Here is a 23,471-nt window from a genome sequence, read left to right on the forward strand (position 1 = left end):
TCTAAATTGGAGATGTTATCGCGGTTGATAATCACCCTGCTCTCCGAAAATACCCTGGCAAATGCACCCATCCTCACATTGTCACACGCGTTGAACAAAGAAAGAGCCTGTGAGTCTCCAATATTCTTAGCTGAAAATTCTCCGGAGAAGCGAACCATACGGGGCCTTAGGTCGTTGGGAAGTGGAGACTGAAAGTGGGTGCCAAAGTACTCTTCTAGCCATGCATAAATATAATGAAAAGGAAGAGCAGCCGAGCAGTTACCTGGATCGCTGGAAACAGAAATCTCGTTCAAACCTTGATAGATGCTGGCCAGTACTGGTACCGCTAGGCAAAACTGTACACCCTGTGACATTTTGCTGGCAACTTTGAATACTCCCGGACGGATCAAACCAGTGTCGTCTCTGGGAAAAACAAACAGGCACAACCAACAAGCAAGAAAGACAGCCAAATAGGTGGACTCTATATCTTCACCCTCCATGCCTAAGTCATCAAATGCTGCGCGATCTGCAGAAGTTCGGTGTCGGATCTCGTGGATCTTGCCAGATGGATTAAACGCATTCAGGGGTGGATCTCTTTTGTTCCTTTGGCTTTTGTTCGGAGGCCTCTTATAGCGCAAAGCTCCTCTATACCAGTATCGTATCCATGAGGTTATCTTCACTTTCTGCCCTTGACCTTCCTTGCAAAGCTTATGGTAGGCGAGAAACAAATAGCGGCAGCTTTGTTGACTCCCTTTGCTCGTTGCAGAAAGCTCTTCAGCAGTTGGAACCACCTCATCATAAAACCGTCCAGCAATGGGCAAACCTCCGAGTTGGTCCAAATCCCAGAGGGAGATGGACATTTCTCCTCTAGATGTGTGGAGGGTATTCGTCGCAGGGCACCAGTACGCGCAGAAAGCCCGTATGACAGGTGCAACACGATCATAGCTGAATAGTGAGGCGAATATCGCTCGATGGAGACCGGCCTCCCGAGTAAGCTTGCCATTCCTGCTTAAAATATCTTCTACCCATTCCCAGTAGAACTCTGTGTAAGAAAACCCGCCATTTGTTCGAAATGCATTGCTCCACTGCACTGAGCTATTGCATATGCGATCGTTGAGAAGTGTGAATGGGGTCTGGGGAGTGTTCTGATCATGATGCGAAGACTTAAGCAACCGTACATGCGAGTTTTGTTGGTCTCTACCAGATCTTGGTTGTCGAAACATAGCAAGCTGGCGAGGTGCTACATGAGTCCACTGGAGGATGTGAGCTGAAGGGTCATAAGGAGGGACATCGATTGCTTGAGGCCCAGTCAACGATGGATACACCTGCAGAGTAGTTCCATCACTTTGAGCGTCCTCCGAATCCTCGAGGATGGTGACTGTCCCTTTCTTGAAGCACTTGAAGAAAGCCATGGCCACAAAAGGACAGGAAGCGCGATAGCGAGTGCCTGACGATGTACGCGAAGCCTAACCGCTTTTGATGGACCCTACCACGCACAAATGTGGAGGAATCCAAGCGTTTAGGACGTTCGCGTTCTTCTCTCCGTGAGCCGCCAAACACGCGAAGCCTAACCGCTTTTGGTGGACCCTACCACGCACAAATGTGGAGGAATCCAAGCGTTTAGGACGTCCGCGTTCTTCTCTCCGTGAGCCGCCAAACACGCGAAGCCTAACCGCTTTCAGTTGACCCTACCACGCACAAATGTGGAGGAATCCAAGCGTTTAGGACGTCCGCATTCTTCAATTACCACCTAAGTCCTGAAAAAGAAAGAGAAAAATATATATTTCAAATCACTTTCAGAACGCATGCAAGGTAAAAAAAAAAAAAGGGTGGTTGCGGCACAAAGCATGATCAAGGAAGAAAGAGAATCATGTTTTGGAACCAGACAAAAAATCTATCAGTCATGCTTTTGTTGTGATAAAAAAAAATAAAGAACAAAAAAAAAACTCATGCTATGGGTTGCACACTTACACGTGCATGTAATCAATTATATATATATACATATGTCAGAAGATAAGCATGAATCATGCAATCATGCTTTGGGTCTGCACATGGGGGCATATATTTATATATTGTCAGAACATGCAATTGAACAAGGGGAGCGGCTGGAATACGCCCTACGTAGGGTGCGCCCTCGTGGGCCCGTCCCGCGTGGCTTGCTCACGTCCACACGATTTGAATTACAAGGGCAGTAGTGTAATTGCAAAGTTAACTTTCGTTATCAGTAAAATGGCTGCCGTTAGTGTAGAAAGCCGAGGGTATTAATGTAATATGCGAAACAAGGTAAAAGTTTGTGTTATCATCTTCATCTTTCTTCATTTCTTGTTCACGAAGTGTCTGCTATTCACAGGGTGAGGGTCACCTGCTGTCTGTTAACAGCGCGTGAGGTACATATATGGGTTTCAGATTAGGGCTGTTGTCAGTTTTCACGTTCTCACACACCCTCAACGCCTCCAAACTCCAAACCGAAGCCGACCCAAAAAAACCGTAGATCTGCAACAGCGCTGGTGAAATTGGATTCAAATGTTGGTGTTGAAGATGGAACAGCTATTGGGCTTGACGAATGAGCATGGAAATCGAGAAGATTGATAGAAAAAGGCGAGATCGTCTAGGGTCGGCCATTGGCGTCCATCGGAAGACCTCTTTTTTCAACTTCAATTTCTATCTGATTGTTTGTGTAGCAGACTAGCAGGCAAGGTGACGATGGCAATAAGGTAGGGGCTCTTGAATTAGGGTTTTGGGTTGGTGGAGTTGAGGGATTGGGTTTGTTTTTGTGTTTTTTGGTGGTTTATTTTGCAAATTAGGTGGAAATTTATTGAATTTGGTGTGGTTTTGCAGCTATTGTGGCTGGACAGGGTGACCGGAAGGGTTTGCACGTCGATTTCTGCAAAGGCCATGGCTATAACAGGGATTGAGGATCGGCGATACTGGAACTGGATTGCTACTGAAGAATCAAGGTAGTGGTTTGTTCATGCTTTTGTCCTATGATTGCCAATGGTTGGCTTCACTTGCTTCACCAAATGCTTGAGAATCTGAACAATGGTTTTGTAAAATAGGCTGTACTCAATTTGTTCTTTGAATACTCAAGACAAATGTAGTTTGGCTTTATCAAACTGAAAGGGGATAATACACCACAGTCCCCTTTAAGGATTATTCTCTATTCAATTCAAATTCCAGACCTTTAAGCTTCTTGGGTTGTCGCAATTGTTGCTACTATTATATATACGATTTGTGTGTATGAAATGAGTAAAAGTAACCTTTCTTTGTTTTGAGATTTAGATCAAGTGTGTAAGTTTGAAATCATTTTTCATACAGTATTATATATATATATATATATATGTGCAGCCTATCAGCATTTTCGTCATGGCTAAAGTTTTCTCTTAGCCATGAGTATAGTCTAGAACTTCAGAAACAAGTGTTAACAGTCTTAAGAATTTCATGATCTTTTTATGTCTCATATTACTGCTTGCTGGTGTTTTGACAGGAGTCAAAAAGTGGTATGAACCAGAATGGTGCAAGTTTGGTGATAAAAAATCGTAATTTGTACTTCAACTTATTTCATCATTTAATTGAAAGTAGATTATATTCTGATCACTTGTAACTTCTTATCAAAGAATTATAATCAAATTATCTGGTGAGTTGTTCTGCTGAGTTCCTAATAGCCAATATTTTCTTATCAGGTTTATGTTTTGTCAATGGCTGATAGTATTTTTGAAATGCATGTTTATAAGTTAAACCATTTTGTGTTGTTTGTTAGAGAGATTTGTTTTTAGTTTTGTTTTCTTTCTCGTCTCTTCACTAAAACTTGTGTTCATTTATTTGTCTACAGCTCCTATCATCATTAGTTTTGTCAAGGAACAAGCACTACAAAAAAAGAATTTATGTAATTGGTGAGTGCTATGTCTGTATGTATATGCATCTGGGTTTCTATATGAACTCTCATTTCAAGACGTTATGCAGAAAAGTCTGTTTTCTTAACCAAACTTTCATGGGGTGAAGCTTTTGTTTATATTTTTTTACATGTTCCTAATTTTGGGTCTTGGTGGAATCTGTGTGTGTGTGTGCGCGGTGCATATTATGGTCATGACTGGTATCAAAGATATGGTTACTTTTCTGTAGAATTGTGAGTTTGATACGGGGGTTTAGTGACAGTGTACATGTTGATGGTGGTGTATATGCATATGTGCATATCCATATGTAGTTGCTAAGTATATTCATGATTAAGATTAAAGATGGTTAGATTTTTCTGAAGAATTGCAATTTCAGCAAGCTTGATTATATGGGATTTAAGCGATAGTGTTGTATATGGGGTTTTGCATACGCATAAAAGTCTATATGCAGCTGACATCAAAGATGGTATACTGAAATTATGTTTCTGCATCCAACAGATATTTTCGCCATGCTTCATGTGAGATGTATGACATTTCTCAAGGTCTGGCCAAATTTGTTTGAATAAATGGGTGAGTCTTCCTTCCGCTAAACTATTTTTGGTCTGAAACTCTTTTCAAACTGGTTCCTTCATTTATCACTATGCAGAGCACTAACTTGAATTCTGTGAGTTGTTCTGCAGAGATATTCTCCGTATCAGTGTCGGATCTTGGTTTATTGGGCTTGATGTTAAACATCTTAATGACGCCAAGTTTTGCTGCTCCTCTTGGACAGGAGGTCTGTCTCTCTCCCTCACACACATACACAAGTTACGATATAAAATTTGGTGCCAGCCCGTGCGGATTCAGTTGATTTACTTCTTAAGGTGTTTTTTGTTACAGGAGCCATTTGTGCTGGTGTATGATTTGATTTGCTTTGAGGTGGTGGATCAAAGTAAAACCAGATGCAGGGAGATGGTTTAAAAGACATTGGATTCATATCGGTGAGATGTTTGCAGCCTGCACAATATAGAGTATGAAGATTGAGGAAAAATCATAGCTGTGATTGAGAATTTATTCCAAGTGTCTTAACCGTAGGTGAAGTAGCTTTGTTCCCATTACAGTACACTGCAGATAGGAAAGAAGGGATTTGAACAAACTATGCCTAGAGAGGGCAGTCGGTATAGCTTTATATGTTCAGTAACACAAATTTTAGTGTAATAGAGGGTGTTCTTATTGCAACATAATCACATTTCTTTTGTAGCATGTTGATTCGCCTTGGGTTATTCTTTATTCAGAGCAGTAAAAATTTTGGATTTCAAAGGAAAATATGTACTCATCTCTGGAATGATGGTCAAGATTGGGAAAAATCATAGCTGTGATTGAGAATTTATTCCAAGTGTCTTAACCGTAGGTGAAGTAGCTTTGTTCCCATTACAGTACACTGCAGATAGGAAAGAAGGGATTTGAACAAACTATGCCTAGAGAGGGCAGTCGGTATAGCTTTATATGTTCAGTAACACAAATTTTAGTGTAATAGAGGGTGTTCTTATTGCAACATAATCACATTTCTTTTGTAGCATGTTGATTCGCCTTGGGTTATTCTTTATTCAGAGCAGTAAAAATTTTGGATTTCAAAGGAAAATATGTACTCATCTCTGGAATGATGGTCAAGATTGGTACATTCTTGCATTCGTAAAATTTTATTCAGAAAAGTCAAGGATTTATTCCGTAAATATTTAAACAAAAAAAATACTCTTATATCATGGGGTTTGTCACCTGCCCATTTGGGGTCCTTGCCATATTTACAAAATTAAATTCTAATTGCGAGGGAATCTCTACAAAATTAAATCAAGATTTTGGGAGAATTTCTACGAAATTAAATCAAGATTCCAAGGAAATCTCTACAGCTTTGGAGTTCTAGAAGCTTGCTTCATTCATGGCTAGGTCTTCATATTGCGCAGCAAAAAAAACAAAATTATAAAAAAAAGTGCTGGTGGCTAGGGAAGAGAATGGTGATTAGGGCAAAACCTTATTGTGCATTTATAACGTGAGATGAAATTCATCGTCGGAGATCGAATCAGAGGATTACCAAAAATTGTAACCCGCACTTAAATTAATAAAATTATTAATTTTTGTACACGTGTCTGCATTTTGTTTGCTTTCAGATTTTCGTGTTTACACGTGTTTTACACTAGATATTCCATCGCTGGATTTAGCAATTTTCATTCATTTTACATGCTTTTATGGTCTGTACTTGGCTTTATTTTAGACAATTTTTTATTATTTTAGTCACTGGATTGAAGCCCAATCTCATATGCATTGAATCAACTGAGAAGCATTACATAGTTCATCGGTCATCCCTAATCCTATAACGAATTACATACAAAAGGAATCCTGCACAGAATCCAGCTGCCCCCAAAACAACAACTATTCGAACCCACAAAAAGGAAGTAAATGCTTCATGCACAACAGCATTCCATGACCAGTACCACAAAATGGAGAAGATGGTTCCAATTGCAGCACCCACAATCACTTGGCTCATCGTATGAAGTTGCTGCGAAACTCATAACCACGACTGAAAGGCAAACATTAAAGTTACATAAGCAACCTATCCCTTTCGATTCCGTTTACTGTAGAGGTAAACTAATATTGCTTACAAACGCATATTCCATGGTGAATTTTAAAGTTAAAACTTGAAAAATATGGAATACTTACAAGATATGCACCAAATGCCAAGGCAAGAGCACCAATAATTATGGTAATCTCATTTAGTCATTTATCCCTAGCCATTCCACAACTGCCATAGCACACAGTACAAGCATTGTATGAGTAAACAGAGTCAGAAGATTGATGATCGACACAAACTTTCCCCATTTTATCAGATAAAGCCATACTACAGAATCTTAAAGATGCAGTCTTCCCCAATCAAAATGACATATTACTTGAACCCCGATTGATTAAAGCACTACTAGATTTACCCCCAATATCACACAGAATGCAACTGTGATTACAACACTACGAAGCTAGCTCAGTTTCTGGAGTCTCACACCTTTCATGATTAGAATGCAACTATTACTACTAGCTTTAAGTATATGGTACATGATCCTATGCAAGACATTCCAAAGTCAAACGCACTCCACAGTCCACATTATATCTGAAAGAAGAATAAAAAAAAAAAAAGACAACTTAAATTTCCATTCCTCAACCTATTAAAGCTACTAACACTTAACACAGAAATATAAGTTGAACTCAGAAGGAGCAAGAGAACTTACATGAAAAAATTGCAAACATAAAAATGTAGAAGATGGATTGGGAATGCGAAGACGGCATTCCAGGCTCAGATCTCAAAGAAGGAATAGGCCTCTCTTGATTTAGTATCTTTTTTAGTACAATAGAGAGTGTGGAATTCACCACAGACCCCATTGCAGCCTAGATGGTATCACCACAGCAAAAAGGCCAGACACAAGCCACTTACTCTGCAGCCAACAAAACAACTAATTAGTATCATTCAAACCAAAACTGGTAACAAATTAAAATTGATATTCATGTTCATTACCTACCAATCGATTGAGAGTGGACTCGAGCCCATTATCCGCAATTCCAGGACCCGAATCCTCGGACCCATCAAAACATTCTTCTCGTTGGAGCACTCTCGTGGCCATTAGCGTTGTTCCGGAAAGGGAGCAAATTTATGAGCTCAAGCATAACATTGTTGGAACCCATGACCCTGTTTCTAAGTGGAGGAGCTTTCTTGGGGTCTAATCCACCGGAGAAGGCCGATTTCGATATGGGAAATTTGGGAGAGGAGAAAGGTTTTAATGATTTGAGGCTGCAAAAACGCCAAGGGAAGAATTGGAGTTTGGGTTGGAGAAAACTAATGGCGGTTGATGATGTCATGTTGGCGGAGAAGAGAGGCAGAAACCCAACAGTCAACAGCCATTGGAGGCTTTTTAAAGAGAAGAAGGGGACGGGGGAGCATCAAGCGTTTGAGTGTGTCATCGAAAAAAATTAAAAAATAGCGTTCGAGTGATGGGTTGAGAATAGTCCATAACATGTCATCTGTTTGTTTTTTACCCTCCGGCCCCTCTAAAGTGAGGAGCGTGTGAATTTACTTCAATTTCATAAAATATTAGCTTTTTATCTAATTTAAGGGTCTTGAAAATTGACACATCATTCTTGAATTAATTTTGAATTTTTTAGTCTGCCTCGGGTGAACTTGCCGTTAGTTGTCGATAACTCCAAAAAAAAAAAAAAACTCTACCTCACGTCAAAGACTCGCTCTGCGTCAAACACTGTCTTTCTTCTATGCGTGACTGGTTGCATTGTTGTTTCTCTATGCTTCCATGGAAACTCGTCCATGGTTATAAGAAGGCATGAATACAACGACCTGATTTATGAAGTACATAATTTATATTAATAGAAGGGTTGTTTGCACCAATAGTGTCTGGAGACTTGGGGGACTGACAATATGATACCCGAACTTACAAAGTTATCAAAGTGATACCCAGACTTATTTTTTCGTATCTTTGGCGTACCTGCTGTCAACTTCCGTCACGTCTCCGTCAATTTCAGCATGTGGCTCGCACGTGACTCATTAAATGAGGCCAAAAAGTCCAATTTGCCCTCAATTCATTAAATTATCCAACAAGATCAAACTGAATACTACATTCTTATCGTCCCTTTATACAATAACCAAAAAAATTCAAGTTCTTATCATGATTCTCTGCAGGCAAAACACCTTAATCAGACTAAAACACAGGCATAAAACTAAAATCCAGTCGAATCAATTATCTCAGCTTCTTTGGAATCTAGCTGGAGCATATGGATTGAATCAAACTCATGAAAATTCAAAGCAATTTATAGGCCCATATGTATAAATCTGGTTCTAAAAATCAAACAAGAAGCTACAATCGTACTAACAAATATCAACCCACAAATCTACAAACTCAAATTTGCAATTAAAGCAAGAGACTTTAGCTTCCCCTATAATTTTCCCACACATTTTTCCAGCAAAACCAAACAGTCGAAGAGAAAGCAATCAAAGAACCCTAATCCAAAATAGAGAGAGAGAGAGAGAGAGAGAGAGAGAGAGAGAGAGCAATACAATACCTCGCGGCTAGTGAGGTGGTGAGAGGACGAAGAAGACGAAGATGGCTTGGAAGAAAGGTCTTCATCGCCGGAGTCGGCGACGGGAATGAAAAGCTCTCGATCTCGCAGCACTCTATCTCTGCTGCTTGCCATTACAATTGACGACGATGACGACTTCACATCGCTCATCACCCATCACCCACGGACCCAGAAATTTAAAGCGACGCCGTTTGAACGCTGCCACCGGGAATTTCCAGAAGAGCGAAGGACTTTTACCTCTCTCTTATTCATCATCCTCTTGATGGGGAATCTAGAATCTGCTAATTTGATGGGGGAGCTCTAGAGAGAGAAAGATAGCATCAGCTTTTGGAGGCGAGTAGTTTGAGTCAAATGGCATCAGCTGGGTTTAAGAAGATGAACATGAATGGGTTCAAGAATTTTTTTTGTTTTTGTTATTATTATTATTATTATTATTTTTTTTTTTTTATGGAGTGAAAAAGTCTTTTTTGCCCTCATTTTGATACTCACGTGCGTTACACGTGGTCAAGATTGACGGTGACGTGACGGAAATCGACCGTAGGTACCACGTTGATACGAAAAATTGAGTATCAGTATTAATTTGATAACTTTGTAAGTTCGGGTATCATATTGTCAGTCCTCCACGTCTTCAGACACTGTTGGTGCAAAAAACCCTTAATAGAAAGTCAAATAGTTCTACTCATAAGGAATTAGGTTAAAATCTAGTTAAAATTAAAAAATTCATATTTAATAATCCTTGAAGTTCAGAATTACATCAGTTTGAAAACATTATATATATATATATATATATATATATATATATATATGTGTGTGTGTGTGTGTGTGTGTGTGTACAGGGCCCTTCTAGTGAGGGATCCCTTTTTTTGGTCTTTTATAAGGATAGACATTATACCAACTTTTCGATCATATTTTCACATCTTAACCGTTCAGTTTTTAGGTCCTAATGTATAGATCATTTATGCAAATTTTCAGCCAATTTGATGATCGTTAAGGCATCTAAAACTGCAATTTACCATTATAAACACGAACGGTTCCGGTTCGACAGATTCGGTCCGTTCGTGTAAATTGCAGTTTTGGATGCCTTAACGATCACCAATTTCGTTAAAAATTTGCAGAAGTGATCTATACATTAGGACCTAAAAACTGAACGATTAAGATGTGAAAATATAATCTAAAAGTTGGTATAATGTCTATCCCTATAAATGACTAAAAAAAGGGATCCCTTAGTGGAAGCCCTCCATATATATATATATATATATATATATATATATATATATATATATATATATATATATATATATATATATATATATATATATATACAGAGCCGTTCAGAAGCGGACGTCCGCACAGACGGAAAAGTGCGGACGTCCCTCCTCTGGCCTCTATCAGGCGGCGATGGCAGCGTTGCGGTTGCCGGTGCCGAACCAGGCCTCGATGTCCAGCGTCTGCTTGTCGCTGGAGTTGTCGATGAAGAGTTCGAAGTCGACCTCGATGGGCTTCCACGGTTTCAGGCGAGCTCGCCGCGCACACCTTCGATTCCGATCAGCTGAGCCTTCTCCTTGATGGTGACGAGCGGAGCTCCGGCTTTGAAACTAAAGTGCAGATTTAGAGTTTAGGGTCACTTTTTCGGTCGCATATTCACATCTCGACATTTCAGTTTTTAGGTACTAATGTATAGATCATCTCTGCAAAATTTTAGCCAAATTGATGATTTTTAAGATATCTAACTCGCTTAAACCAATGAATGAACTGAATCTATCCAACTTGAACCGTATTAGCTTTAACCAATGGACGAACTGAATCTGTCCAACCTGAACCGTACTAGCTTTAAGGCAATTATCAATGTCTTAACGATCATCAATTTGGCTAAAGTACACATCAGTTTGATTACTTTATCAGTTTATCTATGCTTAATTTAAAGTGCATATCTAGACAAGAGACAAAAATATGGATTGCTATTCCTGAATAATATTGAAAACTTAATTCATATTTAAACAATATATGAACGGAATTCGAAATTGCATAAACTTGTCAATAGCTTGCTATCAATCTAATAAACGTAATCAGTAAAAGATAGCAGCTTCCATTAAATGATTAATTTGAAAAAAGTAAATAAAGGGCTACAATGTTGTATTCCATACTGTATATGAGTTAGTGAAGAGCTTTGTTAGGCTTTTAGGTTGACAAGAATTGGGATTGAGTATTGAGTAGTGGGAAAATATTAAAATGTGAAGGAACTGAACTTTTTTATATAATAACATTGTATCATGAATCATGGGCTTTGGTTGGTGCCATCCATTGCTTCCTTCTACGAACTCTTTATTTGTCACAAATTAAACTGATTTCTAAGGTCAAACTGTTAGCGTGAGTCATGGCTTAACATTAGAAATGTAATATATATTGTAATTATATCGTAGTTAGTACTTACTTATTTTATGTGTGGTACAGAATAGAAACGTAAGTCGATTGTATTCCTGTAATCCTCTTTATATACCTCCACTGTGAGATGAATACAATATCAGAAAATTCGTTCTCTCAACCTTGTTCTATTTGACTTGGTATCAGAGCAAAGATCCGAGAGGACTTTGTCTCTTGTTTTCTATATTTTATTTTTCCTTGTTCGAGGGATTAATTCAAAAACCCCATTGTTAGGGTTATTGTTATTGTTCTCTTAACGGCGTTATTGTTCTCCCGTCGTTATCTTCCTTGCATCAACGTCCATCCAAGAATGACCAGACCATCTTCTTCATGGACTTCGACGTTATCAGGCCAGTCGCCTCTAACCGACGTCAGCCTTCATCTTTCCAGATCGGCTTTGTCGTCTGTCCCTTTCAAGATCGGCTTCATCTTTCCAAATCGCCCCCCTCGCGGTTTCTTCACTCTGGCGTCATTGCCCAGATCAGTTTCTTCACTCCGGCGACGTTGCCCAGTCTCCGACGTCGTTGCTCAGTTCCTGGCGTCGTTGCAAGGCACCCAGACCGTCAGTTTCCTTTGATTCAGACCATCGTCTTCTCAGGTCGCACGCTAGCGTCGCTGTCAACCCGTGCAACAGGTTCCAAAAATATATATATATATTGCACGTTCTGTTACTATTATTTTTTGGAGTCTTCTGTTCTTTTTATTCAATTATTCCGCTGCATATTCTGTGAATTTGCTACTATATTGTTGTGATGGGTGGTGATGAAAGTGAAGGTCAGGGTTCCAAGATCAATAAGGTCCAAAAGGTTGAGGTTTCTGTCCGAAGTTCAGATGGTGGCTTTTGGGGGTACAAAACTCAATGGTACCAATTTTTGAACGTGGAAGAAGATTATGTTTGTCCATCTTCTTGGCATGCACAAGATGGGGCATGTGACTAGAACAACCAAAGCTCCCAATGAGGAGGATGTGGATGCCTATACTAAGTGGGAGGATGATGATGGATCTGTGATTGCAATCTTATTAAAGCCATGACTGAAGATGTGCTACAATTGAGGAAGAGTGTGAGATTGCTGAAACAATATGGAAGACATTGGGGGATCTGTATACAGATGAGTTTGATTTTACACATGTTCATGAATTGATGTGCAAATTAAGCTGCCAGTATGCAACAGAATGGGCAACCAGTAGCTGTGTATTTCACCAAGCTGAAGAATGTATGGGCTGAAATTGATCAGAAGTGTCCTTGCAAGATCAAGAATCAGGAAGATCTTGTGTGGTACCAGAAGGAGAAGGAACTTGAAAGGGTTCATGTATTCTTGAGAGGGCTTGATGAGAAGCATAGCAGTGCCAAGGGAGAATTACTCAGAATAACAGGCCCTCCTAGTCTAAACACAGCTTTTACATACATCCGCAAGGATGAGTCTCAGCAGGAAAGTATCAAACATGCATAGGTTGAACTGTCTAGCCTAGTCATTTAGGCTAAGTCATCGACACCTTTCCTTCAGCAGCAGAGTTCAGTCCCACTTCATCAGCAAGGTTTCCCACCAGGTTTCACCAACCGCCCTCGTCCTCAATGCTCTTTTTGCAACAACCTTGGACATGTTCAAGAGACTTGTCGGAAATTTAATGGGTATCCTAAAAAGAAGGGTTATCGTCCTAAGGCGAAGGCAGCTGCGGTTCAGTTGGTCCAAGAACCAAACTTCTATTACATGGCTGGACAGGATCATCATACAGCAGGTGGGGCTACTCCTACAACCTCTATAGTTGGTCGTGGTAAGATTGGTATGGCTTTAAAGGTTTCTAACTTTGTTGGTTCTGATACATGGATTATTTATTCTGGTGTCTCATATGACTTATTATAAATCGTATTTTACTGAATTGTCTTCCCCACCAGTGTCTTATGTCACCAATGCCAATGGTGAGGCCTTTCCTGTGTTAGAGTCAGGATCAATTCGTATTACTCCCACCTTAGAACTTCATAATGTGTTATATGTGTCTGACTTATCTCATCACTTGATATCTGTTCCACAGTTGAATACTGAGTCTAAATGCTATGTAACCTTTTATCCTATGTATTTGATTTTTCAGGATCTTCTCACCAGGGAGATAATTTGTCGGGGGTATCTGAGGGTAGGTTGTTCCATTTGGATTAGACATACGCAGGGGAGAAACGAGGAGCACGGTTCCGCGCCGCTTTGACTTCGAGTTCTGATAAGCTAAGTGAAATTTGGTTGTGGCATCGCCGTTTAGGGCATCTATCTTTTAGTCTTATGAGAAAAACTATGCCTACTCTGTTTATTGGTGTGGATGAGTCTGTTTTACATTGTGAAACATGTGTTTTGGCCAAGAGTCATCGTGCTACTTATTCTCCTAGTGTTTCTAATAAAAGCGTTATTCTTTTTTAGTTGATTCATTCTGATGTTTGGGGACCTTCTAGAGAGCCCACTGTATCGGGTATGAGATACTTTGTGTTGTTTATTGATGATTGTACGAGATTGTCATGGGTTGCTCTTCTTAAAACCAAAGATGAAGTCTTTCCAGTTTTTCAAACTTTTCGTACTCTAGTTCAAACACAATATCATAGCACCATTAAAATCCTTCATTCTGACAATGGGGGAGAATATGTTAACCATGTTTTCCAAGAGTTTTTCAAAACCCATGGGATTGTGCACCAACTACATGTCCGCAAACACCAGAACTGTTAATGCTTGGATCCGTGGGGATCTAATTAACGATAAGTAAAGAGAGAGAGAGCGACACAAGCGAAGTATAGTGGTTCACCTCCCGCCTTAGCGGGAGACTACGTCCACTTGAATGTGTACTAGTGTGTCGAGCCTTGCGGCCTAACAAGATTACAAGAGATGTAATGGAGTGGATCAGTAAGTGGGAAGGAGTCTCCTTTTATAGGGGAAGGAGGCTCCCTCATTTACATTTTCTTAGATGTGGGACAAGCAAACAACTATTCTAGTCTAGAAATGCCTATTATGGAGGCAACTTGGCAAGGCCGGAAAGGTGGCTTTCCGGCGGCGGATTTGCGACTTCTGGATACCGTAGCGTAGCTTGAACATAGGGCTACAAGATGCAAGTAGCGGTTGGGCCTCACCATGGCTTGTGGGTGTCCCAAAGAGGGTGTTAATTATGCTTGGTGAGATAGCAAATACTCCATATTGTTGGAGGTATGTACAAGTCCCCAAGTAAGAGGAGCTTCTTGGTTGGGGAGTTATAAACATGATGTCACCAAGCATAAGTAACCGGGCGGTACGGAGCCCCTACAAGTCCCCGAACTCCGTAAGCAAGAAGGGACTCATTAACCTGCACAACAAAGACAAAAAACAGGTATATGTAGAATGCTCGTTGCATTGGGCAACAAATGTGAGTTGCATTGATATGCGTTGGCATATATGAACGTATGGGGTGCGTGATACATGTTAATGCATATACGCGAATGGTGCCGAGTACGATCGATTATGACGTACAAACTCGAGAACGCGTATGGTCGTGTGAGCGTATGGATTGCATATGATAAATGTAAGTTGCATGAGCGGTGCGAAGGTAAGCGCTTGTAACTCATGAACGATGACCGCGCGTACGGTTGTGTCTGTTTGGTTTTCGCTCGTATTAATGGAACGCGAAAAGAATTTGATTTGTCGCGGTCGGTAAACGACAAATGGTAGAAAAATTCAATGTTCCATTAACGTGTGGTGTGTCGAGTAGACATGAGCGTAAAGCTCGAGGATTGCCGGGAAGGCATGAGCGGAAAGCTCGTGAGCGGGAAACTCGGGGTTGCCGGGAAGGCATGAGCGGGAAGCTCAAGGGTTGCCGGGGAGGCATGAGCGGAAGCTCGTGGGTTGCCGAGAAGGCATGAGCGGAAGCTCGTGGGTTGCCGGGGAGGCATGAGCGGAGGTTCAAGGGTTGCCGGGGAGGCATGAGCGGGAAGCTCGTGGGTGCCGGGAAGGCATGAGCGGAAGCTCGGGGTGCCGGGAAGGCATGAGCGGAAGCTCGGGGTTGCCGGGGAGGCATGAGCGGAAGCTCGGGGTGCCGGGAAGGCATGAGCGGAAGCTCGGGGTTGCCGGGGAGGCATGAGCGGAAGCTCGTGGGTGCCGGGAAGGCATGAACGGAAGCTCGGGGTGCCGGGAAGGCATGAGCAGAAGCTCGGGGTGCCGGGAAGGCATGAGCGGAAGCTCGGGGTGTTGGGAAGGCATGAGCGGAGGCTCAAGGGTTGCCGGGGAGGCATGAGCGGAAGCTCGTGGGTGCCGGGAAGGCATGAGCGAAAGCTCGGGGTGCCGGGAAGGCATGAGCGGGAAGCTCGTGGGTGCCGGGAAGGCATGAGCGGAAGCTCAGGGTGCCGAGAAGGCATGAGCGGGAAGCTCGTGAGCGGAAGCTCGTGGGTGCCGGGAAGGTTCCGCTCGGGGTGCCGGGAAGGCATGAGCGGAGGCTCAAGGGTTGCCGGGGAGGCATGAGCGGAAGCTCGTGGGTGCCGGGAAGGCATGAGCGGAAGCTCGTGGGTGCCGGGAAGGCATGAGCGGAAGCTCGGGGTGCCGGGAAGGCATGAGCGGAAGCTCGGGGTGCCGGGAAGGCATGAGCGGAAGCTCGGGGTGCCAGGAAGGCATGAGCGGAGGCTTAAGGGTTGCCGGGGAGGCATGAGCGAAAGCTCGTGGGTGCCGGGAAGGCATGAGCGGAAGCTCGTGGGTGCCGGGAAGGCATGAGCGGAAGCTCGTGGGTGCCGGGAAGGCATGAGCGGAAAGCTCGTGAGCGGAAGCTCGGGGTGCCGAGAAGGCATGAGCGGGAAGCTCGTGAGCGGAAGCTCAAGGGTTGCCGAGAAGGCGTGAGCGGAAGCTCAAGGGTGCCGCGAAGACATGAGCGGTAAGCTCGTGAGCGGAAGCTCGGGGTGCTGGGAAGGCATGAGCGGGAAGCTCGTGAGCGGAAGCTCAAGGGTTGCCGAGAAGGCGTGAGCGGAAGCTCAAGGGTGCCGCGAAGGCATGAGCGGTAAGCTCGTGGTGCCGGGAAGGCGTGAGCGGAAGCTCAAGGGTGCCGCGAAGGCATGAGCGGTAAGCTCGTGAGCGGAAGCTCGTGGTGCCGGGAAGGCGTGAGCGGAAGCTCGTGAGCGGAAGCTTGTGGGTGCCGGGAAGGCATGAGCGGGAAGCTCGGCGGTGCCGGGAATGCACGAGGGCGAAAGTAGGCGGTGCTGCTGAGGAACGAGCGCGAAAAGTTCGGCGGTGCCGCTGAGGCACGAGCGAGAAAAGTTCGACGGGGCCGCTGAGGCACAAGCGCGAAAGCTCGGCTGTGCGAAAGCTCGTCGGTTGCCGCTGAGGCGAGAGCGTGAAAGCTCGGCAGTGCCGCTGAGGCACGAGCGCGAAAAGCTCGGCGGTGCCGCTGAGGCAGGAGCCCGAAAAGCTCGGCGGTTGCCGCTGAGGCGAGAGCGTGAAAGCTCGGCGGTGCCGCTGAGGCACGAGCCTGAAAAGCTCGGCAGTGCCGCTGAGGCACGAGCGCGAAAAGCTCGGCGGCGCATTAACGGGTAGCTCGAGGTGATGCCCTGAGGCATGAGCGTGACCGTTGCTAATTATGCTGGGCTGTATGTACAAGTCCCCGAAGTCCCCAGTCAAGGAGGGTGTTCTTGCGGGTTGATACCAAAGCGTAGCTTTGTGCCGTATATCAAGCATAATTAGTGCGAGTGCGTCATCCATCTAGAATTGGTTGGAGCGAACGCTTTTGCCCTTTCGGGTGGGCCCCTGCCAGGCCCTGCGAGGAGTCCCCCACTCCTGGCTATAGACCTCCGGATGGTCGGAAAATTGTTTGATGAGGGGAGCTGCGCGGAGCAGAGGGTGTTGGGTAGCGAGCCCAATCTTTGGTACCCAAGCGTCGGGGTTAACTGCCGGATCAATGGCTGCCGTAGGCTGTGTTAACTAGTCCCTTTACTATTTCTCGGAGGAGAAACTTGACTGCAATGCCGCGTAGCGGTCATTGTCATTATGAGGCGTTGCCTTACCGCTTGGCGGTTGGTCGTAGACCATATGCTCGTAAAGTTTGCATCTGTATGAAAAATGATAAACACATAGAGCAAGTAATAATATTTTGTTTGAGTGTCCCATGTTTATTTAATTGGGTTGCGATTAAATAGGAGCATGGCATATGTGTCTAGCATGTACCTGTAATGTGGATGCTAATATCATTTTTGCATTTTTGTAGGCATGCTTAGAGATCGTTTGAGATCGGTATATGAAGCATGGCATATCTAGCATGTGAGGTCTAGAAAGTGTTGCCAAATCTACGAAATGTTGTAGGCATGCTCAAAAGTTTACGGAAGCATGTGAAAACATATCAAGTGTGATATTCTATAAGCATGCTTTAGAAGTGGTAAAAGCATGGCATTGGCATGGTAATAGCTCTAATTGCAAGAGCGTAAAAGATAAGACTTATCTTATGCCGATTTGGAGTGAGTTGGAATTGGAATCGGTGTAAGTACCCAAATCATGTTGGAGTTGTTCCAAGCATGACGCTCCATTGCTCCAGCGAAGTACCATAGTAGATGGTCAACAACTTTAACGATCGAAGAAGTACTCGGTGATTGTCTCTCCTCGAAACAGAATAGTTGATTAGTACGAGCATGTAAAATCAACACTAGTTTGTTGCATGTATGTTTTGCATATGTATTTTGATAAAATTTTAAGCTAAGTGTGTATGCAAGATTGTAGTTGGCAACAAATGACAGATTTGACTGTATGCCCCCGATATGAATTTCAAAGTGGCTCGAATGGTAGATTATGAGCAATTGTCAACGACCACAAACTCATAGTAGTGTAAAGTTTATATAGTGGTGGTGTTGATTGAAACACTATTTGAATACTTTGAGGTAAGCAATTTAAGCAATGCCACGTTGACAACCAATTTCGGTGCACTCACCTAGGTAATTACATGCATGATACATGCATGATTGATACTAGCATAACAATTGAGCCATGTGGGGTACTGAGCATGTGAGCTACTGAGCCAGTGTCATATATATATATATATAGTGCCGTAAGTGTGATGCTATTGAGTATTGAGCAGACCATTGTTATATTCACAAGGAGGCACGTGGTGTGCATCTGTACATATCAGTAAAGAGAGGATAAGTTTAGAGTGAAGGAAGACTCAGCTTTTTGACTATTCTGACCATCACAGATCCTCGAAGCGTAAAGCAGTGATTGAAGGGAGGTTCCCAGATGAACGCCGGTTGATTAATTGAAGGAGAACATAGCTTGATGGCTCAATCAATTTCTCAGGTACCCAAGAGTAAAGTGAGCTCCAGTTGGTGAATTACCCAAGTTTGAGTGGCTGGAGATGATGAGTAGATGACGGTGAAGACCCCGTCGAGTTCAGTTGACCATGGCGAAAATGTCAGGTTCAGTTGGCGGTGGCGGTGGCGACCCCGATACGTTCGGCAACCCCGTCAAGTTCAGTTGACGGTGACGAGTGTCGTGGCGGAGATGAAGCGGCGGAGCCTGTTTGGCAGTGTAGCCTAGCGGTAGTGAGGCTGGCGGAACGGAGCGTTTGTCCGGCGGAGCTGGCTAGCGGAGATGCTTTGGCTAGCTGAGGTGGCCAGCGGAAGCAGGATTGGCTAGCGGAACGGGGTGCCAGCGGTAGCTCGTCGGCGGTTGGAGGAGCACTGGACGGAGCTTTGCCGCCGGTGGTGGTCAGCGGAGGCGCCTTTGATGGTGATTTGTTGAAGAAACTTGGCGGTGTTGGATTACCGCTGATGAATCTTAGCGGAGGAGGTCGCCGCTGATGGAGCTTGGCGGAGCCTTGGCGGACTGTTGTGGCTAGCGGAGGATGCCGGTGAAACTCGGCGGAGCTTTAGCTAGCAGTGGCTCGTTAGCGGAGCTCGTTTGACGACAATAGCTAGCGGAGGCTTGGGTCAGCGGAAGGAGCTATCCGGCGGAGCTGCAGAAGGGTGAAGGCTGCAGAGGTTTGCAGGGTGCAGGTAGCGGAGCGGAAGTTTGGGCGCAAATGCAGATTTGAAAATGGAGATGGGTGCCCAGAGAATTTTTCTGGGTGTCCAGAGCAAATTTGGCACTGAATTTTTTTTTTTTTGAAGGTTCAGCGTTGACTAACCTTGGTCAGCGTTGACCAGATGTTGACTGGACCCTGATGGGCGTTGACCGACTCCGCTGGGCGTTGACCGACCCCGCCGGGCGTTGACCGACCCCGCCGGGCGTTGACCGACCCCGCCGGGCGTTGACCAGCCCTAATTTGATGTTGAATGAGCGTTGACTCGATACTTTCGGGTCAAAGTTCGTGGTAGGTGACGAAGCCTTTGTGTTGGCTTCCCACAGACGGCGCCAATGTTAATGCTTGGATCCGTGGGGATCTAATTAACGATAAGTAAAGAGAGAGAGAGCGACACAAGCGAAGTATAGTGGTTCACCTCCCGCCTTAGCGGGAGACTACGTCCACTTGAATGTGTACTAGTGTGTCGAGCCTTGCGGCCTAACAAGATTACAAGAGATGTAATGGAGTGGATCAGTAAGTGGGAAGAAGTCTCCTTTTATAGGGGAAGGAGGCTCCCTCATTTACATTTTCTTAGATGTGGGACAAGCAAACAACTATTCTAGTCTAGAAATGCCTATTATGGAGGCAACTTGGCAAGGCCGGAAAGGTGGCTTTCCGGCGGCGGATTTGCGACTTCCGAATACCGTAGCGTAGCTTGAACATAGGGCTACAAGATGCAAGTAGCGGTTGGGCCTCACCATGGCTTGTGGGTGTCCCAAAGAGGGTGTTAATTATGCTTGGTGAGATAGCAAATACTCCATATTGTTGGAGGTATGTACAAGAACAAAATGGAGTGTCCGAAAGGAAAAACCATCATTTACTTGATATGGCTTGTGCTCTTCTCTTTAGTGCTCATATGCCTTAGTATCATGGGACGATGCTTTACACGCTTTCTCCCATCTTATCAATCGTCTTCCATCTAGTATTCTTCAGGGAAATATTCCATTTGACGTTCTTGCATCTCATGTCTCCTTACCTTCATTTCATAATCTTCCAGCTCGCGTCTTTGATTGTGTTGCCTTTGTCCATGTTCCTAAAAGCCAGAGGTCTAAGTTGGATGCCCGGGCGCTTAAGTGTGTGTTTGTTGGCTACGGAGGCTATCAGAAAGGGTACAAGTGTTATCATCTACCCACCAGAAAGTACTATGTTACTATGGATGTTACTTTCTTTGAGGACATGAGCTATTTTTCCTTTCCAAATACAGCTCTTCAGGAGGAGAACTTTTATTTTGAAGAGTTGTATCATGGAGAGGGGGAAGAATCAGAAAGAGGAGAAGAAGTCATGCAGGCAAGAGGAATTTTGACAGATCCAGTTGCGATCATCAACTCGTCACCTCCAAAAGTAGATTAGTAGAAGCTCCAGACATCCAGGCACCAGTCACTGGAAATGAAATTGAAGACACAATTTCCCCTCCTGCCATCGCTCCTATCCCTGACCCACAGCTCCCTAATACTGAAGATCACTCATCTGAGGTATGTCCACCCACTGGTACTAGTAGTAGTGAGTCTAATGTTGGGCAATATGTGTTACCAAATAGAACTACTCGAGGTCAACCAGCCAAAAGATATGAACCTACTCTTGCTGCCAAATCAAAATACGCAGTAGCCAATTATATGTCTACTAAGAGGTTGTCTAAGTTATATGACTCATTTGTGAATCAAATATCTACTGTATCAGTACCTAATAAAGTGCTGGATGCGTTGGGGGATCCAAAGTGGAGGAAGGCAATGGAGGAAGAGATGGAGGTGTTGTAGAAGAATAATACGTGGCAACTTGTGCCTCCACCACAAGGCAAGAAGGCTGCAGGTTGTCGTTGGGTGTTTACCGTGAAGCATAATACAGATGGATCAATGAATCGGTACAAAGTACGCCTTGTAGCAAAGGGTTTTACTCAAATGTATGGTATAGACTACGATGAAACGTTTGCTCCTGTTGCCAAGATGAACACTATTCGGGTTCTGCTCTAGTTTGCTGCTAGTTTAAACTGGCCACTCTGACAATTTGATGTCAAGAATACATTTCTTCATGGAGAGTTAGCCGAGGAGGTGTACATGAGCCTTCCACTTGGGAATGTAGTTGCTTCTCCATGTGATTTTGTATGCAAATTGAGAAAATCTCTGTATGGTCTCAAACAGTCACCTCGTGCTTAGTTTGGAAGATTTTCACAGTTCATGCGGAATGTTGGTTACAGACAAAGCAACTCAGACTATACCTTGTTTCTCAAGCATCAACAAGGGAAGTTAATAGCTGTAATTATTTATGTGGATGATATGGTAATCACTGGCAATGATACTGTTGAGATGGATAGATTGCAGAGACAGCTAGCCTCTGAGTTTGAGATGAAGGACTTAGGTGAACTTAAGTACTTCTTAGGAATTAAGGTAGCTAGGGGGAAAGAAGGGATCAACATGTGCCAGAGGAAGTACGTTCTTAACTTACTGACAGAGATAGGTTTCTTGGATTGCAGACCTATTGAGCATAACCATTGTTTAGCTAAGTATCCAGATCAGGTACCTACTGATCGAGCTCGCTATCAGAGGTTAGTTGGGCGCTTGATTTATTTGACTCATACTAGACCAGATGTTGCATATGCAGTGAGTGTGTGAGTCAGTTCATGCATAACCCGAGTGAGAGTCACATGGATGCTGTTATGTGAATTTTGAAGTACTTGAAGTCAGCTCCAGGAAGGGCAACGATGTTTTCTAAGCACAACGAAATTCTTGAGGTTTGTGGCTTCACAGATGCAGATTAGACTGGAAATATTACAGACAGGAGGTCGACGTCAGGTTACTTTACCTTTGTGGGAGGTAATTTGGTTACATGGAAGAGTAAGAAACAGAAAGTTGTGGCACGATCTAGTGCTGAGGCCGAGTATAGAGGTATGGCTCACGGAGTGTGTGAATTGCTATGGCTGAGAAATATGTTACGTGACCTGGGTTTCAAACTCAAAAGTACTATGCAGTTGTATTGTGATAACAAGGCAGCCATTGATATACCATAGATTCCAGTACAGCATGATCGTACTAAGCATGTGGAGGTTGATCGTCACTTTATAAAGGAGAAGCTAGATGCCAAAATTATTAGCTTTCCTTTTGTTCCTACTGAAGAACAACTTGCAGATATACTTACCAAAGGAGTTTCCAGAAAGGCATTTTATGACTCACTAAGCAAGTTGGGCATGGTTGATGTGTATGCACCAACTTGAGGGGGAGTGTTAGCGTGAGTCATGGGCTTAACATTAGGAATGTAATATATATTGTAATTATATCGTAGTTAGTACTTACCTATTCTATGTGTGGTAGAGAATAGAGACGTAAGTTAATTGTATTCCTGTAATCCTCTTTATATACCTCCACTATGAGATGAATACAATATCAGAAAATTCATTCTCTCAACCTTGTTCTATTTGACTCAAACATTTGCCTCTTAGAATCAAGAAGCTGAACCTTCAAGAAAGAGAAATAAGAAATCCTCTGCTGAGAATCAATCACTACCTCAAGACTCTCAGGTAAAAAAGATTTTAGTATCAATGTATGTGACTTAACATGTCATATATATGTTTATGATATATGCAACAGACCGTAATATTTTTTTAATTTTCTTGTCATATATGATCAAGTAGCTCCACCATCAAGCAAGAGAAAGAAACAATTGTCTACTCGTTTAGTTGGTTATCATACATGGTAATCTTCTATACATCTGTCAAAAACTAAATGCAGGTGGTTGTACCCCGGTTTTTATGTTCTATTGCTATTAAAAGTTTCATGAATCTAGAGGGAAGTATTGTTGAGATAATTTAAATGATGGGGTTTTATCTCTATATCATTAATCAATGCTAGCTCTTTTGTTAAGCTCCATTATCAAACAATATCAAATGTACCTGAATCGATCGATACCTTATATAATTTGTGTTTGAATCTTTATTCTATGTGCTTAAAATTGGTGTTGTAATAAATTTCCACTGTAATCTCGGATGAGGGAGGTAGAGTGACAAAACTCTATGAATGTTTCAACTCTTCATTTGATGATTTTAATAGCTAGATATAT

The 23,471-nt window shown here is 43.2% G+C and overlaps 1 long non-coding RNA gene and 1 pseudogene across 4 annotated transcripts; one reads left to right on the top strand and one right to left on the bottom strand.

The window, feature by feature from the left end:
* The first annotated feature begins 2,084 nt into the window (after positions 1-2,084).
* LOC133717546 (uncharacterized) lies at positions 2,085-5,427 on the top strand. Of its 4 annotated transcripts, none has more exons than XR_009849727.1 (7): positions 2,091-2,693; positions 2,818-2,936; positions 3,464-3,522; positions 3,809-3,869; positions 4,368-4,439; positions 4,550-4,644; positions 4,749-5,427. It is a non-coding gene; the product is annotated as an uncharacterized LOC133717546 (long non-coding RNA). The 4 variants fall into 4 exon arrangements; XR_009849721.1 differs by having other exon boundaries at positions 2,093-2,693; positions 3,464-3,515; XR_009849720.1 differs by having other exon boundaries at positions 2,085-2,693; positions 3,464-3,869.
* Positions 5,428-6,147: 720 nt separating this feature from the next.
* Positions 6,148-7,839, bottom strand: LOC133727228 (lipid phosphate phosphatase epsilon 2, chloroplastic-like; annotated as a pseudogene).
* Between the last annotated feature and the right edge of the window lie 15,632 nt (positions 7,840-23,471).

Source organism: Rosa rugosa, chromosome 1, assembly GCF_958449725.1.
Source record: "Rosa rugosa chromosome 1, drRosRugo1.1, whole genome shotgun sequence".
In the NCBI taxonomy this organism is placed as follows: Eukaryota; Viridiplantae; Streptophyta; class Magnoliopsida; order Rosales; family Rosaceae; genus Rosa; species Rosa rugosa.